Source organism: Mastigoproctus giganteus, chromosome 11 (genome assembly GCF_048544385.1).
Source record: "Mastigoproctus giganteus isolate SK-2022 chromosome 11, ASM4854438v1, whole genome shotgun sequence".
In the NCBI taxonomy this organism is placed as follows: Eukaryota; Metazoa; Arthropoda; class Arachnida; order Uropygi; family Thelyphonidae; genus Mastigoproctus; species Mastigoproctus giganteus.
The window spans coordinates 143792795-143812651 of NC_143585.1; positions in this window are offsets into that span (position 1 = coordinate 143792795).

Here is a 19857-nt window from a genome sequence, read left to right on the forward strand (position 1 = left end):
TCACAGAACTAATGCATGAAGGCAATCATAGAAGTTGGCCATTGCCATCGCGAAAATCGTATTATTGTCGCATCAGGCATTTGTAAACAAAAGTGGAGTATACCGTGGATGCGCGTGTAAGCACTTGTTGTAGAATTTAAGTCGCATCAGCAAATTAGTCCACGCTGCGCCGTCTGTAATGTGTTCGCACATTGCGTGTGTTCTGTGGTCAAGTTGCTGTTTGCTGGACGAAAAATCCCCTTAACCTCGCCTGAAACCGACTAACTCAGGTGTTTTCCATCCGGTGTGGGTTAGGTCGGTGATTATATCAACTGTGCTAGCCACGAGGACGTATAAGTATTTCTTGACAGGTACTGTGGGCATATATAGATACCGAACGTATTTGTGTATATAGGATATGTGACATATTGATCACATGTATATTCTATGCTTTGCTTACGGAACTATAAGGTTAACTCGTTTTCTCTCTTTAGTATGGCAACGGTAACTGAAAGAGGCAAGGGTTTCCACCACGAAATATGAGACACAGAAACGATATTAGTGAGTGGCAAAATGGAGGGATAGCATTTGACAGGTCTCAAAGATATCCCGCTAGAAAAATAGCTGAATATATAAGAGCAGTAATAAGGGTTTATAATGGTCAATGATGCTATTAAATATCCAAGATGAATCAGGCTACACGCAAAATTCAGGCACGGAATACTAATACCACATAACCTCAGTTGCTTTGGGGATAAACAAACGCACATCCACCAAATCTAAACGAATTATTGCCGATTTTTTTTTTTTTTTTAGAGTGGCTTAATATTGATATAAAATATTTGAGGGAGGGTCAAGCTGATTCCTTACTAACAAATATTCATGAAGAGACATTACTAAGAGTTACCAGGAGACTAATTTTTTATCCAATGGTTTGTAATGAGTATTGCAGTGTTTATTAAATTTCGCATAATACATACATACATTGCCCAACCATTAATATCCACAAAGAACACTGAAGAATACACCATATTTCAACAAATAAGCTTTATTTAGGAAGCTAATAACGTATGCTGAAACCTTTATCCTTTATGACAGCCTCTAGTCTCCGAGAAACACTCTCCACCAGTTTTCTATAAATGTCCGATATTTTCCGCCATTCGGTAGCCAAATGGGCGACCGGTTTAGCTCTGTTTTTTTTTTCTTTTTTTTTTTTATTTAATTTTTGGGCAGTCTCCCCCCACATGCATCGAATGATCCAGTTTATCCCAGAGATTCTCTTAGTCCCCAAACTTTTAGAGGAAGCGGGCCACATATGAATATTTGGAGGGCCGGAAATAATTCCTAATTACTAAACACTGCATTCTCTGCATAAGTTTAACGTTATGCAGGGAAACAAAATTTATACATACCTATATCTACAGATTCAAAAATAAATCGATGGATATGTAATATAAAATGTACCAGTTTGTTAATATCAAATTTTAATTATTGCTTATTTATTATATTAATCACAAAAATACATCAAAATTATAATTAATGCGATGCATGTAGTTGCAGAGCGGGACTACTTTTGGTGATATCGGGTTTTAAAGTATTAGTTCCAATCCTTAAAAAGTCATGAAAATGCAGGTCATTTAGACGTGATCGTATGTTTTTTTTTTCATTTTTGAAAAGGTCTGCTCACATATACACGTACTTCCGAAAACGGATGTAATGTTACTTGCAAAATTTTTAATTTTTGGATAATCTGACTGGGATAATGTTGAATAAAATTTAATTAAAAAAAAATTCATTTTTAAATATTGTCTTCAGTGCATCATTAGATTGAAGATCTACCAACTCTGAATGCAAATTCTCATCAACATCTTTGACGGATACGTCAAACGGATTTTGAAAAAGTTCAAACATAATTTATAGCAGACTGATTAACTCCATTAACCAATAGGACAGTGTCATGTTTTTATCCTTGGATGGTAGAAGCCAGGGGTGACCTTTTCTCCCATACTCTGAACATAGTAATAGTAATAATAGTAGTAGTGGCATGTGATGCAAGAAAGCAAATATATGAGCTTATGCAGCATCAGCCAAAAAAAAAAAAAAAAAAATCACACCATTCCCTCCAAATGCCTGTCCAGTTCCTACTTAAATTTATTCAACCTATCAACTTCCACTACGACAGATGGAAGTTTGTTCCAGCAATTAACCACCCGCTGGCTAAAGGCAAATTTCCACACATCTTTTCTACATCTGTCTTTTCTTAATTTGAATTTATGCCCCCTTAGGTTCGCAATCTGAACAAATGGAAGGATCCCATCAGAATTCAGCGTGCCGAACCCATTCATGGCCTTATACACCTCAATCAGATCACCGCGCAGGTGCCTAATCTCCAGCCACTGCAATTTGCAGTACTTAAGCCTCTCTTGATAAGAGGATCCCTTCATTCCCCTCACCAATCTTGTTGCCCTTCTCTGTACACGCTCAAGTAAATCTACATCCTTACTAAAATGAGGCCTCCAGACCTGTACGCTGTACTCAAGGCGTGGCCTGACCATTGCCTTTTAGAGCGGGATAATCACCTCCTTTTCCCTGCTAGCAAAATTCCTATATATCATTGACAAAACCCCATGACCTGCTCTGGCAGCCTGTCTGCATTGCTCAGAAAACTTCATATCTGACTGCACAATTACTCCCAGGTCTTTTTCTTTTTCTACCACCTTAAGTGTAGTACCACACAGTTTGTACGTTTCTCTGGGATTACTTCTACCCATATGCAGTACTTTGCATTTGTCAAGGTTAAACTTCAGTTGCCATTTCTTAGCTCATCTGCTCAAATTATCTAGATCCTGTTGCAGTAGCACACTGCCATTACTGTCATTAACAACCCTGCCAACTTTGTATCATCTGCAAACTTCGACACTAAGCCTGATATACCTTCATCAATATCATTGATAAATATACAAAACAACAGTGGACCCAACACCAAACCCTGTGGGACTCCACTAATAACATTAGTCCAAGAAGAGCAGCACCCATTGATTACCACCCTCTGTCTTCTCCCACTTAACCATCCTTTTATCCATTGTAGCAACTTACCCTTAATACCATTCTGCTCCAATTTGTACAATAGTCTTCCATGCACGACAGTGTCAAAAGCTTTCCTGAAATCCAAATATACAAATTTGTATGATATCAAAATTATTTTTTGCATCCAGTTCCTTTGTAACCACATCATAATATCCTATCAAATTTGTCAGACAAGACTTTCCCTTAACAAACCCATGCTGTGTCTGAATTATTGCTGCAGTCTTGTCTAGACGATCCTGCAATGCATCTTTAACGAGCGACTCCATTATTTTACCCGGAACAGAAGATAACTAACTGGTCTGTAATTACCCGTGTCATCCTTCGATCCCCCTTTGTGAATTGGGGATACATTTGCACATCTCCAGTCCGTGGGAACCTCCCCTCAGTCCAAGGATGCTCTCATAATTATGGCTAAGGGTTTGCTTAGTTGCTTTGCCGCCTCCTTTAATATAACTGGATAGATCCCATCCACCCCAGGTGCTTTTCTTACGTTTAACTTCAACAGTTTCTCTTCCACTTTGCTCTCAGTTATTACAAAATCATTAAGTATCCTGCTACAATTTGATAACCTTCTGCCATTTTCAATCCTTAATAATTTCTCATGTGTGAATGTAGATGCAAAATACTCATTCAGTTTGTTTGCTATCTGAGCAGGATCATCAACAGTCGAATCATCGATATCAAGTGGACCAATCAGATTCATCCCCTTCCTTTTAGAGTTTATATAAGTAAAGAAATCCTTGCTATTTTTCTTAGCAACTTTTGCCAAGGATTTCTCGTAATCTGCCTTCGCCTGCCTAACCTCCTTTGTAACTTGGTTACAGATCAACTTGTAGCTATCATAGGCTTCTGTGTCACGTGTTAATTTATATGCATCCCATGCATTTTTCTTCTCTGTTACGAGCCTCATTAGTTCATTTGACAACCATTTAGGCCTAAACCTTGAACAATATTTCTTAATAGGTATGAAACTTTTAGTAGCATCCACGATTAATTCCTTGAATGCTTCCCACTTAGAATTTACTATTGGTAACATCATCGGTTGATTCCACTGTACAGAATTTAAAAACTGTCGGAGACCACTGTACTCGCCTTTACGGAAGCAAAAACCCTTTCCTTTACCCCTGATGGTAATTAAATCTTTAAGTAAATCCCACGTCAGTACACTGTGATCACTGCCACCTAGTGGTTCTTTTATCTGCAAATTCCTAATACATGAATGATCACTGCTCATTCATGTGCAGAGTTCATGTGCAGGCTGGTTCAGGATCTTACCGATACCAATCATCAGACCATGCTGCTGGTGCAGGTTTTATCCTGAATCCGGGATTCTTGTGTAGTGAAAACCTAGGGTAACTCTGCTCCCACACTTTGACCATCAGGGTTGGTGTGCAGGCTGGCAAGGGATTAGGAAATCCCTAATTATGTCTCTAATTGCTATTTAATGACAGGGTCAAAATTAACGGATTATTTTAACGATGTTTCAAAGAATAGCTTTGAGTGGAAATAACAGAATTAATATCTAACAAAACTAAGCTCACGACACAAAGGCGTCAACACCGTTGGCGCCTGTAAAATGTGTTTTTTCCTAAATTTTATTGTGATCTAATATAAACATTAATTTTTACGATTTAATTCAAATATCGCGGGCCGGATAAAATTCTTTCGTGGACCAGATCCGACCCGCTGGCCGTAGTTTAGGAACCTCTGGTATAGACTTAGAAAATTTTTTGGGCTAAAGCCACAAACTGCGGAGATAGATTCACTAAACAAACAAGTTAGTGAAACTGCATCATATTGAACTGGGAAATAACTGGGGAACTGTTCTCATGGCGTTCTGACTTTTTCTTCAAAAATTTATAATGCAGTTAAAGATTATTTCAGGAATATAACTATCACTGTTAGGTTCTCTTGCGGCTCGTTAACTCGTCAAGTGATTAAGGAAGGCTCGAAAAGACCCGTCGTTGGGCAAGTCATGTGGAAGATGGCTAATTCATCATTTCTGGTGCTGGAAGATGGCTACATCACAGATATCCACGTGAATACGATAGGCCTTGCAGATGATTTAATGATATTGGCAATGGGAATTCAAGAGCCCAGTTGGAGGACAGATTGAATTACGTAATGGGTGAGCTAAGTAAGTGGTGTAAATTGTACAGGTTAATGGTATCAGGAACGAAAATAAAAATTTTGCTTTTGAAGATGATTTTGGTAGTAAATAGACCATTGCTTGTACAAATGAACAATGTGATCCTCCTGTCTGTTATCACTTTGAATTATATGGGTGTGCAGCTTGGCAGCACACCCATATAATTCAGCATCATCATTCTTCTCTTTCTTGGTGATTCCATTCTACTTCTCTCTCTCTCTCTCTCTCTCTCTCTCTCTCTCTCTCTCTCTTCTCTCTCTCTCTCTCTCTCTCAGGGTAATTATATGGGTGTGCAGCTTGGCAGAGGGTTGAATTTTGCATCCCATATTAATTATGGGATGCAAAATTATTGCGTCCCATAATTATTACAGGAAATTATGGTATTATTGGTTTCAAGAATCGGTAGAGTGGAATGGGGAACCAAAGGAAAAAGTTGGAGCTGCTATAAGATATGACTACATCTTTCTCTCGACAGTGATATATGGGGCTCCACCATGAGTATCATGGTGCTCCGCAAACACAATGTTAGAAATTTTCTTTCAATCCAACAAATGATACCATTGACACTTGTGTGGACATGTCGAATAGGTTCAACTGAAGCACTGCCAGTTATCTCTGGAAGGCTAACAAATTACTCTTAGTATGCAAAAGCATATATTTTCCCCATTCGACGACGATATTCGGATGAGATACTTGGAATTGAAATTAATTTTCTAAATGATTGCCGTCGGAAAAATGAGAATTTGGGAAGAACTATTGACCATATCGCAAGAGCAGTAGGATGAGTCATCGAAGGAGTCAGCGTGGCAATTGTCTGACGGCACCAGGAGTACCCCCATCTCTGCTGAGGGGTCAGTGAGATGTTCCCCAATGCTAGAGGAGTACCATATCAGAGGACAGAATGTTTCGCACCAAATTTCCAATGCATGCTTTGCTAACTGGACACGAGTTAAGAGGGATTTCCGAAAAATAAGGTAATTGTATTGTATAGTATCTTCTGTACAGCGGCTCAGGAACATAAGTTTATCTCCGCCATGTTACTCTTTGATGATACAAAACTCTGTATAGCGAGCAGAAACGTGTAGTCTTATGTTTGCGTATATTATGTGTTGTTGTGTTGTTTCTGGCCTCTTTGCCACCGGGCAGGCTATCTCCTGGAAAGCGTGCCCGGTACCCGTCTGCACCAGGAGGTGGGCCACAACTAGATATGGCCTTAGCCAAGTGGAGATAGACCATTATAATCTTTGTCTGTCCTGAAGGGGGGGGGGCGAAGAACCCCAGGGGCTCACATCTGGTGAGTATGGGCTTGGTACACCCAGGGTTCTGAGCTGGATATCATCATTCTTCTCTTTCTTGATGATTCCATTCTACTTCTCTCTCTCTCTCTCTCTCTCTCTCTCTCTCTCTCTCTCAGGGTAATTCAGAATTTTTTTTTTTTTTTTTTTTTGGCTAGTGCAGCATAAGCCTCAGGCTTCCTTGCATCATATAGCTAATAATAATAATAATAATAATAATAATAATAATAATAATAATAATAATAATAATAATAATACCATTTGACCAAAGAAAGTGTACCATACTACAAGTACGAACCCCAAGCAGTACTAGAAACCCGAACCCACAAGCTGTACTGGGACCGCGCCATAATAACGGATAAGACGATCCCGCACAACAGACTGGACATAACCCTTGTGGACAAGATGGAAAAGGCTACCTACCTGATTGACATAGCGGTGCCAAAACCCATGAAGAAAAAAATAGGAAGTACACGAATCTGAGACATGAGATCAAGGAGATGAGGCATATGGAAGAAGTATCAACCATCCCAATCATCGTGTCAACCACCGGTATGGTACCAAAGACTCTACATAGCAGCCTAGCAGCAATAGGTCTCCCAGAGAACACCTACAAGGAACTCCAGAAAGTCGCAATCCTGAACATCTGTAGGACAGTCAGATATTTCCTCTACCGACAGTAACACCAGACATTACAACCACCCTGTGTACTTGGTGGCAGTACCCGTCACAGAGTGGAATCCCCCAATCAGGGAGAAATAATATAAGAGCAACAATAATAATAAGTCCCGCATCCACCGGAGATAGTGCTATACCAGTGCGTGCAGCAAATCCCGTACCCACAGCTACCCAAACTTAGGGTACCAGTATAGAGAAAAAATAAATAAATAAAATCATAATTTTAAAAAAATAATAATAATAATAATAAATAAAATAAATAAGTTAGATACAAAATAAAATAAACTAAGATAAAAATTTATAGATGAGTAGAAAAAAATAAATAAAACAGTATTAAAAAAAGAAATAAAATAAAATAATTAAAAATATATATATAGATACAAAGAAAAAAAACAAGAAAGTACTAATAAAATAGATAAATAAATAAAATGAAGGTGAAGTAAAATTATATAAAATAAAAAATAAATAAAAAAATTATAGATAAAAGCAAGAAGAAAAAAAAATAAATAAGTAATGATTGTAAATATAAAATAAAATAAAAAGATAAATAAAATAAATAAAAAACCCACAATTGCCCAGACTTTCTTCTATTTTCTCTAGCCGGTAGGGCTAAAGAAAACAGAAGAAAAAAAAATTGCACAAAAATAAATAAATAAAATACATTAAACGAAATAAAAAAATAAAAAAAATAAAAGTGAATTGTCTAAGATTGGACAAATCCCGTACCCACTGGAGGCAATGCAATACCAGTGAGTGCCAGCAATCCTCGAGTTGCCCAGGCCTGAGGGAATAAAAGTAAAAAAAGAAAAAGAAAAAAAAAAAACTAGATCTATGTGATCTTCTAAGAGCTATTCAAGATGACAATATTTTATCTTTGCAAGACACCTCTCACTGTTGAATGTTGAGGCTGACATTATTAAAGTGCTAGAGGTACCGTAGGAGGTGAAGCTGAAGCGGGATTGGCCATCAGAAGTTTTCTTCTAACAAATACATCAGAAGCAAATTGTTGTATGATTTCAAGGTGTGAGGCAGATTCTACTAGATGTTTTTCGTTGTAGGGATTTCCGTAGGTCAGCATAAAGAGGGCAGTGATAGAGCAGGTGGTTCCAGTCTTCCAGTTGGGGACAAAGGCAAGAATCGGTATTGCTTATTTACTGAAAGAGTTTGGAGTTAAAAGAGCCATGTCCAGTTATGATAAATGATGTGTAGAGGTTTGGAGAGAACCATAGGGAATTTTTCTTGTTGGCAGTAAAGGAGACGTCTGGTATAAATTTATATGTAGTTCTGCCTTTAGGGGTTGTGTTCCAACGATCTTGCCAAATTTTTGTTAATGCAGACCAAATCTGGGTTTTTCAGCTTTGGTTTCTGCAAAGACATCATTCTGTGTTCCATAGAATTACATGGTCAGGGAATGACCACCGCATATCTCGAAGCAATATGGCCTTAGTTACTAATGCTCCTAAAAACCAAACAACAAACAAACAAACAATGGAATTACATGGAGGTCTGATGTTTTTGAAAGTAGCAGAAGGCACGATGTAAAATGTGCAAGTCAGTCCAGAGGTAATACTCCAGCTATGACCTGCAGAGCATCAGTTGAGACAGTTCTGCAGGCACAGAGCATTGTAAGAATCACGGATCTTTTCAAGGAGATTAGTTTTGATTTCAGTTTGACGTTCTTAATTCTGTCATACCAAACTGGAGCAGCATAGGTTGCAATAGGTATGAATACTGCCTTGTAATATAAGAGAAGAACTCTGCGTCCAAACCCCCAGTCAGTTCTTGTAATCCGAATAATAGCCAAAGTAAATTTCTTGATTTTATCTATTAGGTAGTTTATGTGGAGAGTAAAATTGAGTCTGTCATCAATGATCACACCAAGATGTTTTAAGTGCTTGTTAGCTATTTTCAAGATAGGAGGACGATGGATATTTAGTTGACTTTTAAAGATCATGAGCCGGGTTTTGGATGGAGATATTTTAAGTTTGTTGGCAGTTGCCCATTTAATGAGATCCTTTAAGACCGGAGAAGCCCTTTCTTGAATTTGTTGCCTGGAGTTGCCTGAGAAGACAATGACAAGGTCATCAGCATATGCTAATGGAGTAGCAAAATAAAAATGTCTCGTTAGCCATGTATTTAGTGTAATGTTCCAGAAGAGCGGCCCCAGAACATCCTCTGTTCTGGGGATGTTCTGGGGCCTGAGGACATCCTCTATTGACAGCTCGTGTTATGCTGCAGGTTTTTGAAGTAACCTGTATAGATCTCTGATCAAAGTAGGCTCGGATAGCTTGGTACAACTGAGAGGAGCACGAGATGTTCCGAAGATTTGCGAAGGCGCTCTCTCACCAGAGGGAGTCAAAAGCACCTTCGAAGTCTATGAAGATGGCCATTTCATATTTTCATGTGGAATTCTGGATGTAATTTTTAATGCAAGAAGTGCATCTTCACAAGTCTTGCCCTTAACGAATCCATACTGGTGAGGTGAAAAGATGTCTTGAGCTTGGAAAAGATCATAGATTCTTGGGGAGAGTAGTCGTTCGTATAGTTCCCCAAATTCGGTAGGAGAGAAAAAAGGGGCGGAAGACTCTGGGGTTTGTTGGGTTTTCTTAATAGTTTGACTAGTTCATTCTTCCAGAGACGGGGAAAAGTACCACAGAGAAGACATTTGTTGAAGAGATTTAACAAGATGTTAGGACAAGTTTCTCCGAACTTCTTAATGACAGTATTCTCCAGCAAGTCAGGTCCAGGACATTTTTGGACATTGCTTTTATTTAAAGCTGTTTGAAGCTCTTGTTGAGTAGCTCTTGTTCCAAGGTGTGAGGCAGATTCTACTAGATGTTTTTCGTTGTAGGGATTTCACAGTGGAGTATCCAGGTCAGTATCCACAGTGGAGGAGTATTGAAGATTGAAGGTTCTTGTTATGGATTGGGTGGGAGAGTTTGTTGACTGATCATTCACAGGGAAAAGTTTATCCAGAATTATTGCGACAGTATCATGCCAGGTCGTGGTTTTAGAGTCATTAGTCAATATGGAGTTGTAAATATCATTGGTTGGCACTTTATCTCTGCTAAGTTTATAGAATAGTCCCCAGGGGTCGAGTTTCCCACAGTGGAGACGAAAGACTGCCAGGTAGCGATTTTTTGCTTTGAGATTTCGAGATTATACTGATGTTTTATGGTATTCCTTTCTGAGTCTTTGTACTTCATTAGGAGGCCAAGAAAACCGTCTTTGATTCAGTTTCCTGGCCCTGTGAACACGTCTTTCGATAAAGAACAGATGATTTCTTAGGAGTTATTCTCTTAGTTGAGCATTCAGTTGCTCGTAGTAAGGCAGTTTGGATGTAGAAAACTTATTCCTTCGGCATTAAGCTGATTGAATGAAACTAAAAATTTCATCACGGAAGTTATGTTTAACTGATTCCGAGAACAGTGGCCATTTTATATGCTTTATAGCAAATCTTCTCAAGTCTTGAGGAGGGAACCTCCGATTTTGTAAATTTGCGGTTAGTTTAAATGAAATTGCACGGTGGTCACTGCATGTTAGATCCTCAATCACAGCCCAGTTTGATATTTTGTTAGTGAAGTTTGCAGTTGTGAGAGTAAGGTTGATGATAGACTCACCATTTATTATGAAGAAGGTACGAGGTTGGTTGGATTTATTTAGGATGTGCAGGTTATGTGCCAGTATGAAGTTCTCCAGTTGTCGTCTTCTGTGGTCAGTAGAGGTACTAAACCATAATGGAGACTTGACATTGGCGTTTGTAGCTATAATGATTGTGATGGGCATAGTTTTTCAATGACAGAATCTAGATAGGAAGGTGACACATTTTTTTCCTTAATAATGGTGAAAGGGAATGAAACGTTCAAAAAAGATCGCCAAAGCAGTGTCGCCTCACAGCAGATCCCAGTTGCAAAATGGCGGCTACCGTGCGAGTGTGGCCCAAAACAGGTGTTCGTGAAGTTATTCGCTTTTTGTAAGCAAAAGGATCTTCGCCAAGTGACATTCACTGCGAACTGGTTGCTGTGTATAGCGAAAAGGTGATGACAAAGAAGCAAGTGTGTTTTTGTTGCATTGAATTTAAAGCGGGCGTGTTGACATCGAAGATCGACATCGGCGGGCAGACCTTCATCGAGCAAGACAGAAGACAACATTTCGCTCATTATGGGCATCATTCTTGAAATTGCACAAATAGTGAACGTGAGTAAGTCGACTGTTCACGAAATTGTTCACGATGTCCTTGGCTTTCGAAAGATCTGCTGCCACTGGGTGCCCACACAATTGTCAGAGGAGGACAAAGCAAAACGCATGGGGATGTGTCTGGAGAACCTGTTCCGATACAGTGACGAAGGAGAGGATTTTATTTTCTCGCTCTCATAGTCAGAGCAGATGAGACCTGGGTTCATCACTTTACCCCGGAGAACAAACAAGGCTCTATGATCTGGAAACATCCGCAATCTCCTGTGCGCAAAAAATTCGAAACTGTTCCCAGTGTCGGAAAAGTCATGGCCACAGTGTTCTGGGTTGGTAAAGGCGTTCTGTTGGTGGATTTCTTCCCGAAAGGAAGAACAATCAATGCATAGCTTTAGTGTGCAACGTTGGAAAAACACAAAGCCAACATTCGACGCAAACGACCAGGATTCCTGACAAGCGGCGTGATTTTGTTGCACAACAACGCAACTCCACACACTGCCCACACCACTCGTGAGTGGTTGATCTGTAATCGTTGGGAAACTCTGTCACATTCCTCCTACAGCCCAGAGTTAGCGCCTTCAGACTTTCATTTGTTCGGTCAACTCAAAAATGTTTTCAGGAAAGCATTTCACCACGGATGAGGAAGTTCATTACGCGGTGCGATGTTGGTTACTGCGGTGGGCACGGACTTCCTCAGTACTGGTATTGATAAACTGATCCATCGTTGGGACCAGAGTAGCAACACAACTGAAGATTTTGTGGAGAAGTAGCGCATGTTCACTTATTTCTTGGTGTGTAATTTCAACATTGTATTACTGTATTAAATATCATCGAGAGAAAAAAAAAATGTTGTCTTACTTTTCGGAAACCCCTCGTACTTTTTTGCAAATTGAATGAATTCAACATCTCAGTTTGGTGTGACATAAGCACTGCGAAAGCAAAAATAAGAGTAGGAGTGTGTTATAGGCCTAATGACTCGAATGAGTACAATGAACAATTGTACAGAGAAATAGAGTGGGCTAGTAAATCAGAATGTCTTATAATGGGGGATTTTAACTTCCCAGATATTGACTGGAACTTGTGGGTTGGTCACACACACTAGTCAGACTTTTGTGGATTTATTGGATGATTGTTTTCTGCAGCAGCAGCAGTATGTTCGAGAGGCACCAGAGAGAGTAATACTCTTGATCTGGCTATCAGCAGTGATCATTCATGTATCAAGAATTTGCAGATAAAGGAACCACTAGGTGGCAGTGATCACAATGCACTGATGTGGGATTTACTTAACGATTTAATTACCATCAGGGGTAAAGGAAAGGGATTTTGCTTCCGTAAAGGTGAGTACAGTGGTCTCAGAAAGTTTTTAAATTCTGTACAGTGGGATCAATTGACGATGTTACCAACAGTAAATTCTAAGTAGGAAGCATTCAAGGAATTAATCGTGGATGCTACTAAAAGTTTCATACCTATTAAGAACTATTGTTCAAGGTTTAGGCCTAAATGGTTATCTAATGAACTAATGAGACTCGTATGAGAGAAGAAAAATGCATGGGATGCATATAAATTATCAAGTGACTCAGAAGCCTACGGCAGATATAAGCTAGTCTGTAATCAGGTCACAAAGGTGGTTAGGCAGGCGAAGGCAGATTACGAGAAATCCTTGGCAAAAGATGCTAATAAAAATAGCAAGGATTTCTTTCCTTATATAAACTCTAAAAGGAAGGGGATGAATCTGATTGGTCCACTTGATATCTATGGTTCGACTGTTGATGATCGATCCTGCTCAGATAGCAAACAAACTGAATGAGTATTTTGCATCTACATTCACACATGAGAAATTATTAAGGATTGAAAATGGCAGAAGGTTATCAAATTGTAGCAGGATACTTAATGATTTTGTAATAACTGAGAGCAAAGTGGAGGAGAAATTGTTGAAGTTAAACATAAGAAAAGCACCTGGGGTGGATGGGATCTATCCAGTTATATTTAAGAAGGCGGCAAAGCAACTAAGCAAACCCTTAGCCATAATTATGAGAGCATCCTTGGACTGAGGGGAGGTTCCCACGGACTGGAGATGTGCAAATGTATCCCCAATTCACAAAGGGGGATTGAAGGGTGACACGAGTAATTACAGACCAGTTGGTTTAACTTCTGTTCCGAGTAAAATAATGGAGTCGCTGGTTAAAGATGCATTGCAGGATCGTCTAGACAAGACTGCAGCAATAATTCAGACACAGCATGGGTTTGTTAAGGAAAAGTCTTGTCTGACAAATTTGATAGGATATTATGATGTGGTTACAAAGGAACTGGATGCAAAAAATAATTTTGATATCATATATTTGGATTTCAGGACAGCTTCTGACTCTGTTGCGCATGGAAGACTATTGTACAAATTGGAGCAGAATGATATTAAGGGTAAGTTGCTACAATGGATAAAAGGATGGTTAAGTGGAGAAGACAGAGGGTGGTAATCAATGGGTGCTGCTCTTCGTGGACTAATGTTATTAGTAGAGTCCCACAGGGTTCGGTGTTGGGTCCACTGTTGTTTTGTATATTTATCAATGATATTGATGAAGGTATACCAGGCTTAATGTCGAAGTTTGCAGATGATACAAAGCTTAGCAGGGTTGTTAATGACAGTAATGGCAATGTGCTACTGCAACAGGATCTAGATAATTTGGGCGGATGGGCTAAGAAGTGGGAACTGAAGTTTAACCTTGACAAATGCAAAGTACTGCAAATGGGTAGAAGTAACCCCAGAGAAACGTACCAACTGCGTGGTACTACACTTAAGGTGGTAGAAAATGAAAAAGACCTGGGAATAATTGTGCAGTCAGATATGAAGTTTTCTGAGCAATGCAGGCAGGCTGCAAGGGCAGGTCATGGGGTTTTGTCAATGATATATAGGAATCTTGCTAGCAGGGAAAAGGAGGTGATTATCCCTCTGTATAAGGCAATGGTCAGGCCACGCCTTGAGTACAGCGTACAGGTCTGGAGGCTTCATTTTAGGAAGGATGTAGATTTACTTGAGCATGTACAGAGAAGGGCAACAAGATTGGTGAGAGGAATGAAGGGCTCTTCTTACCAAGAGAGGCTTTAGTTCTGGAAATTGCAGTGGCTGGAGACTAGGCACCTGCGTGGTGATCTGATTGATGTGTATAAGGCCTTGAATGGGTTGAGCACGCTGAATTTTGATGGGATCCTTCCACGTGTTCAGATTAGGAATCTAAGGGGGCATAAATTCAAATTAAGAAAGGACAGATGTAGAATAGACGTGTGGAAATTTGCATTTAGCCAGCGCGTGGTTAATTGCTGGAACAAACTTCCATCTGTCGTTGTGGAAGTTGATAAGTTGAATAAATTTAAGGATGAACTAGAGAGGCATTTGGAGGGAATGGTGTGATTTTTTTTTTTTTTTAGGCTGATGCTTTATAAGCTCATACACTTGCTTTCTTGCATCACATGCCACTACTACTACTACTATCTCAGAAAAGTTCAATTGCTACTGTAAAATTAAGGAAATATGAAAGCATATATTTTATTATTGCCAGGAATATGAGTATCTGGCTTCGGAATTTGTCCAGAGTGGTCCTTGGGTGTAGCTTTTAGGCAAAGGAGGTGGTAGGAAACAATTGGTTAAAACGCTTGAGGATTTTCTGGCAATACAAAAACTTTCCCTGGAAGTGTTTCTCGGAAGGCATGTGCTCTTGAAATATGTATTTTTTTATGTATTTTATGAGGAGCTCAAGACATCTATTTGATAGATTTCGATGAAAGGTATTAGTGGTTTCTTTCTCTTTACTAAGGGCATTTATTAATTATATTATGTTGGAGCGTAGGTATTTAGCGATTAGCTTTGTATGTTAGTGAAACCGGCCTTTAATGGAGTGGACGAAGCTCATACAGCGTTTGACGTGACTGCTCTTTGGGAAAAAAAAAAAGGGAAGGGGGGTTCCTGCAGTGAAATAGGAAACTGTGGCAAGTTGTGGTCTGCCTCTTTTGATGATAGGGTTTTACAAGATTCAAGGCTAAGTAATAGTAATTACTCACAGAGGTGAGTAATTACATTGGTTTATTACAATCAATCAATAAATAAATATTAGGATTTGTACTGCTACAGGATGTTCCCTAAGTGGCAGGACGTTGTCTGTTTTCCTGCCTGTTTCAAGATCTGATGATAATCTATTGTTTCTTTATCCATGTTTGTTTTTCATGTTTCAGGTAATATAGCAGATATCAGTCTATTTACAGTGGAAGAAAGGCTAATAGCAGTGCTGTGGTGTGGTAAGAGGAGGACACGAAAAAAAAAAAAAAAAAGAGATACAATAAATGAGGTGCAAGAAGAAGACCCTGAAGAGAGATTTCGAAAGCTAACGCCATCCAAGTCGAATCTTCATCGTTTCCTTATGCCATGGAAGCCGAGTGCCTTACCTCCTCGTGATGTGAGCTGGACAGGCAGTCTATTTAGATAACCGTAGATTACCTGTGCCCTTCCTGGCTGTTGTGTGCCGTCTAGCATGACCTCACAATGCCCACCCACCAGTGCGGGCATTGCGAGGTTGACATTCCTGTCAGTCCCCTGATGCCTGTAGTGCGTAGTTGCGGCTACAGATGATCGATGCACACAATCTCTATGAGGCAGATGATCGATGCTTGCTTTGTGTGTGGGTAGACTATCCTGACTAAAAGGCATGCGCTTTATCGCTAACCGGGGCTACCAATTCTGCTTGGCCTTCCTGGCTCGCGGTGCTGAAGAGGAATATGATAGAGAGGAAGATTTTGAGTCTCATTCGCAGAATCGTCTTGGACCACCATAGTTAGTTCCAGTAGCCGCTGGTCGGGTTGGTAAACCTAAAAGTGACGCTCCCTCTCAATCCAGGACTTACGAGTTGTGCAACAGGGTCTTTTCCACCAAAACAGATTTGGCAGTTCACTTTAGGAGATCTGAAGTGAACAACTCCAGTTTTACGATTTGCATTCACACGGGTGCATTCTCGTGCATTCACACAAGAATGCACCCGTGTGAATGCAAATCGTAAAATTGACACCTCTAGATTGAAGGCCAGATGGAATAAAGAAGAAATGCTCTTATTGGCTCAAGTTGAGCTTGATTTAAGAAGGGAGGATTCCTATATATCAATCACCTGTTTCAGAGGGCTTTTCCTCATAGAAAAATAGAAGCAATTAAGGGACGTAGGAAAATATCTACCCATTTACCTCTGTTACAAGAATTATCTGATGGTAACTCACAGAGAGCTCAACCTCCTACTTCTGAGGTTTCATTCTCTAATGTCCCTCACTCAAGTGAGGAAGTTTGGGAGAGTGAGCCTGGGCACCAGACGAAGCAGGCTTTATATGTTGATATTGTGGGCTCCTTGCAGTTACCTAAACCGGTTTATAATCACCGGATGTTGAAGGAGAGCTGTTCTTAGTTCTGAAATAACTATTCGGTGTCCTCAGCATGCAATTAGAAATATTAATAGGATAAGGGAAGATAAAGTCTACAAATCTTGGTCGCAGCCGAAAGCGGTAGAAAGAGTACGTTCAAATTCAAACTATTTATATTAGGAATAGTATGAATCAGAGCTGTAATACTCAATATGTTCTACGTTGATAATAATATTAGTAAATTAATAAGAGGAGTTTACCTCAATATAGTACGTGGAACACTTCCGTATGATACCCTCCAGAAATTAAAACGGAAAAAACGAAAAAATCGACAACTTACCGGTACATTAAAGTAAAATATAAATAATTAAAGTAAATAATTAAATAATCAATTTAACACAATTCAAAACAATTAAAATTCAAATTAACGCAATTAAAAGAATCTGAAAAAGAATTGTGTTAAATTGATTATTTAATTATTTACTTTAATTATTTATATTTTACTTTAATATACCGGTAAGTTGTCGATTTTTTCGTTTTTTCCGTTTTAATTTCTGGAGGGTATCATACGGAAGTGTTCCACGTACTATATTGAGGTAAACTCCTCTTATTAATTTACTAATATTATATTAGGAATAGAAAAATAGAAAGGAATGTGCGCATTCAATTCTTAATGGTGTACACTGAGTGGACAGAAATCATTGGATACCTACCTAGTAACGGGTAGGCTCATTTTTCGCCAGGATAAGGGCAGTCACACGATGAGGCATTGAGTCCAGTAGTTCACAAGAGTTTCACAGGTATATCTGTCCATGTTTGCTGCATCGCTGTCTATAATTTCGTCGCATTCCTGTGTGGAGGATCCAAAGCTCGAACGGACCTTTCCGCAGCATCCGAAAGATGCTCCACAGGTCTTATGTTCCGTGAACGGGGAGACCGTTCCATTGTGGTAAAATCTGCGGAATGCTCTTCGAACCATGTTTTAGTCACCACGGCTCTGTGGGGACGCGCATTGTCCTGTGGGTGCACGATGACCATGAAGGGATGCAGATGGTTTGCAAGGATTGACACGTAACCTGGACCGTTCAGAGATGCGTCTAGACGTACAGGTCCCGACGTTGGCCAGTTGAACACGCCCCAGACCATTACCGACCGTCTACCTCCCTGAACAGTTCCTTGTTGACATGGCGAGTGCATAGCTTCGTGCGGTTTTCGTCAGATACGCACCCTCCCGTCCGCTGTAAATAACTGGAAATGGGACTCATCTGACCAGGAGACCCGTCTCCAATCATCTAAAGTCTTTTCTTTTGCCCAGTTGAGGCGTAGAGTCCTGTGTCGTGGTGTTAGCAATGGGACTCTGGTGGGTCAGTGGTTCCCATAACCTATTGCGGCTAATGATTGCCTGATGGTCTTGGTGGAGAGGTTTCTGGTACCTTACTCGGCGGTAATTTGTGCCACTGTCGCTCTCCAGTTGTCTGAAACAATGCGAGAAAGACGTGGACGGCCACGTTCATCCACCACCTTTCTCCTCCCACAAATCTGTCCACTATGAGACGTTATTCGGAAATGGCGTATTCCCGATACATTATTGATACTGTCGAACGGGGATAGTGCAATTTCTGTACCACCTCCACGATAGAGTGACCTGTGCATCGGGCACCCACTATCATCCCTCTTTCAAAGTCAGTTAACTCATGACGTTTATTCATACTGACATCGAATTACCGTCTACGTGAATGCAGTAATGCAGTGTACCTATATAGCTGTCAAGCGGTGGGTTCGTCCACTTGAGAGAGGGGTGACAGGGTCGCGTTGTCCAGGAACCACCGAAAGGACAGAATTCATGTCCCATGAATTCTGTCCTTTCGGTGATTGATAGATAGATCTGCCAGAGATTGATAGATTTCAGGAGTTTGTGGAGTTTTGCTCTAATGTGTTTGGTGCCCCTGTTGGGAGTTATAGTTCTTAGACAATACCAGTATCTTATGCAGAGAGCTCTGTGCACTGTATCGATATCTGAGGTAAAGGAGTCTTTTCCACTCTTTTCTACTAGTGATTGACCTGCGGGCTGACCCCAAACTATTACTAAATATTTTGCTTAAGGCCATTGTTGATCTGAAGCACATATTTTTATAGAGTGATGGGTTACCCAGTTCTCTCTTTTAGTCGTAAAAAACTGCAGCCATTATCAACAATTCCTCCTCAACAATTCATGTTGAGGGAAATGGACCATAATTTGCCACGCTGGTCCAGTGCGGGTTGGCAGATCGACCGTATTTAGCAGTCAGGGGCTTGAACCCCGGTCTAATCAAGGAGCGTGTGCTACTGCACTCCCGCTCCTGACAACTCGGCTACGGAGTCATATACTATTGTTATCCGTAAAAAGACCTCTTCGAGTCTGCCTTGTGATTTTATAGACTTACAACTGTGGCTTCGGTTTTTCTGAGACTGTATCACAAGGAGTATCACAAAGTTTTGTTTAGGAGGATTATAAGTGTGGTATCATTTGATAGAGCAGCTTTTATCCACACCGACAGATGCTGCGAGAATATATACCTCCTTTCTTCAAGAAATCTAGAAGGACCTTATGACAATCGTACATTGCTGCCTTGGACTTACAAAAAGCTTTCGACCGAATTTCCTTCTCTGCTGTGTTAAAAGCTTTAATCCGAAGGGCTTCCCACGTTCATTCCTTTCCTATGTTGAAATTCCTTTACTAAATTACGGCTATCCGATCGGGAGCATGTTATTAAGCTAACTAGAGGTGTTCGTCAAGAAGACTCTCCATTTCCTTTTTTCATTCAATGCTGTGATGGATATGCTTCTTCAAGAACTATCAGCTCACATTGTTTTGAAGTATGTGCACATCTTATGAATGCTATGGCCCCTTTGCCGATGATTTGTTTACTCATGGCTTCAACTAAAATTGGCCTGCAAAGTGTTGAATCTTTCTTTAGGCGAAGAGGCTCGGCTGTTAACTAGATTAAATCTAGGATGCTATCTCTATTTACTTCGGGATGAGAAAGGTAGCCCAAAGTCCAGGAGATGAGGTTTATGATAGACAGTAGGGAGTTACCATCATGTTAGGTA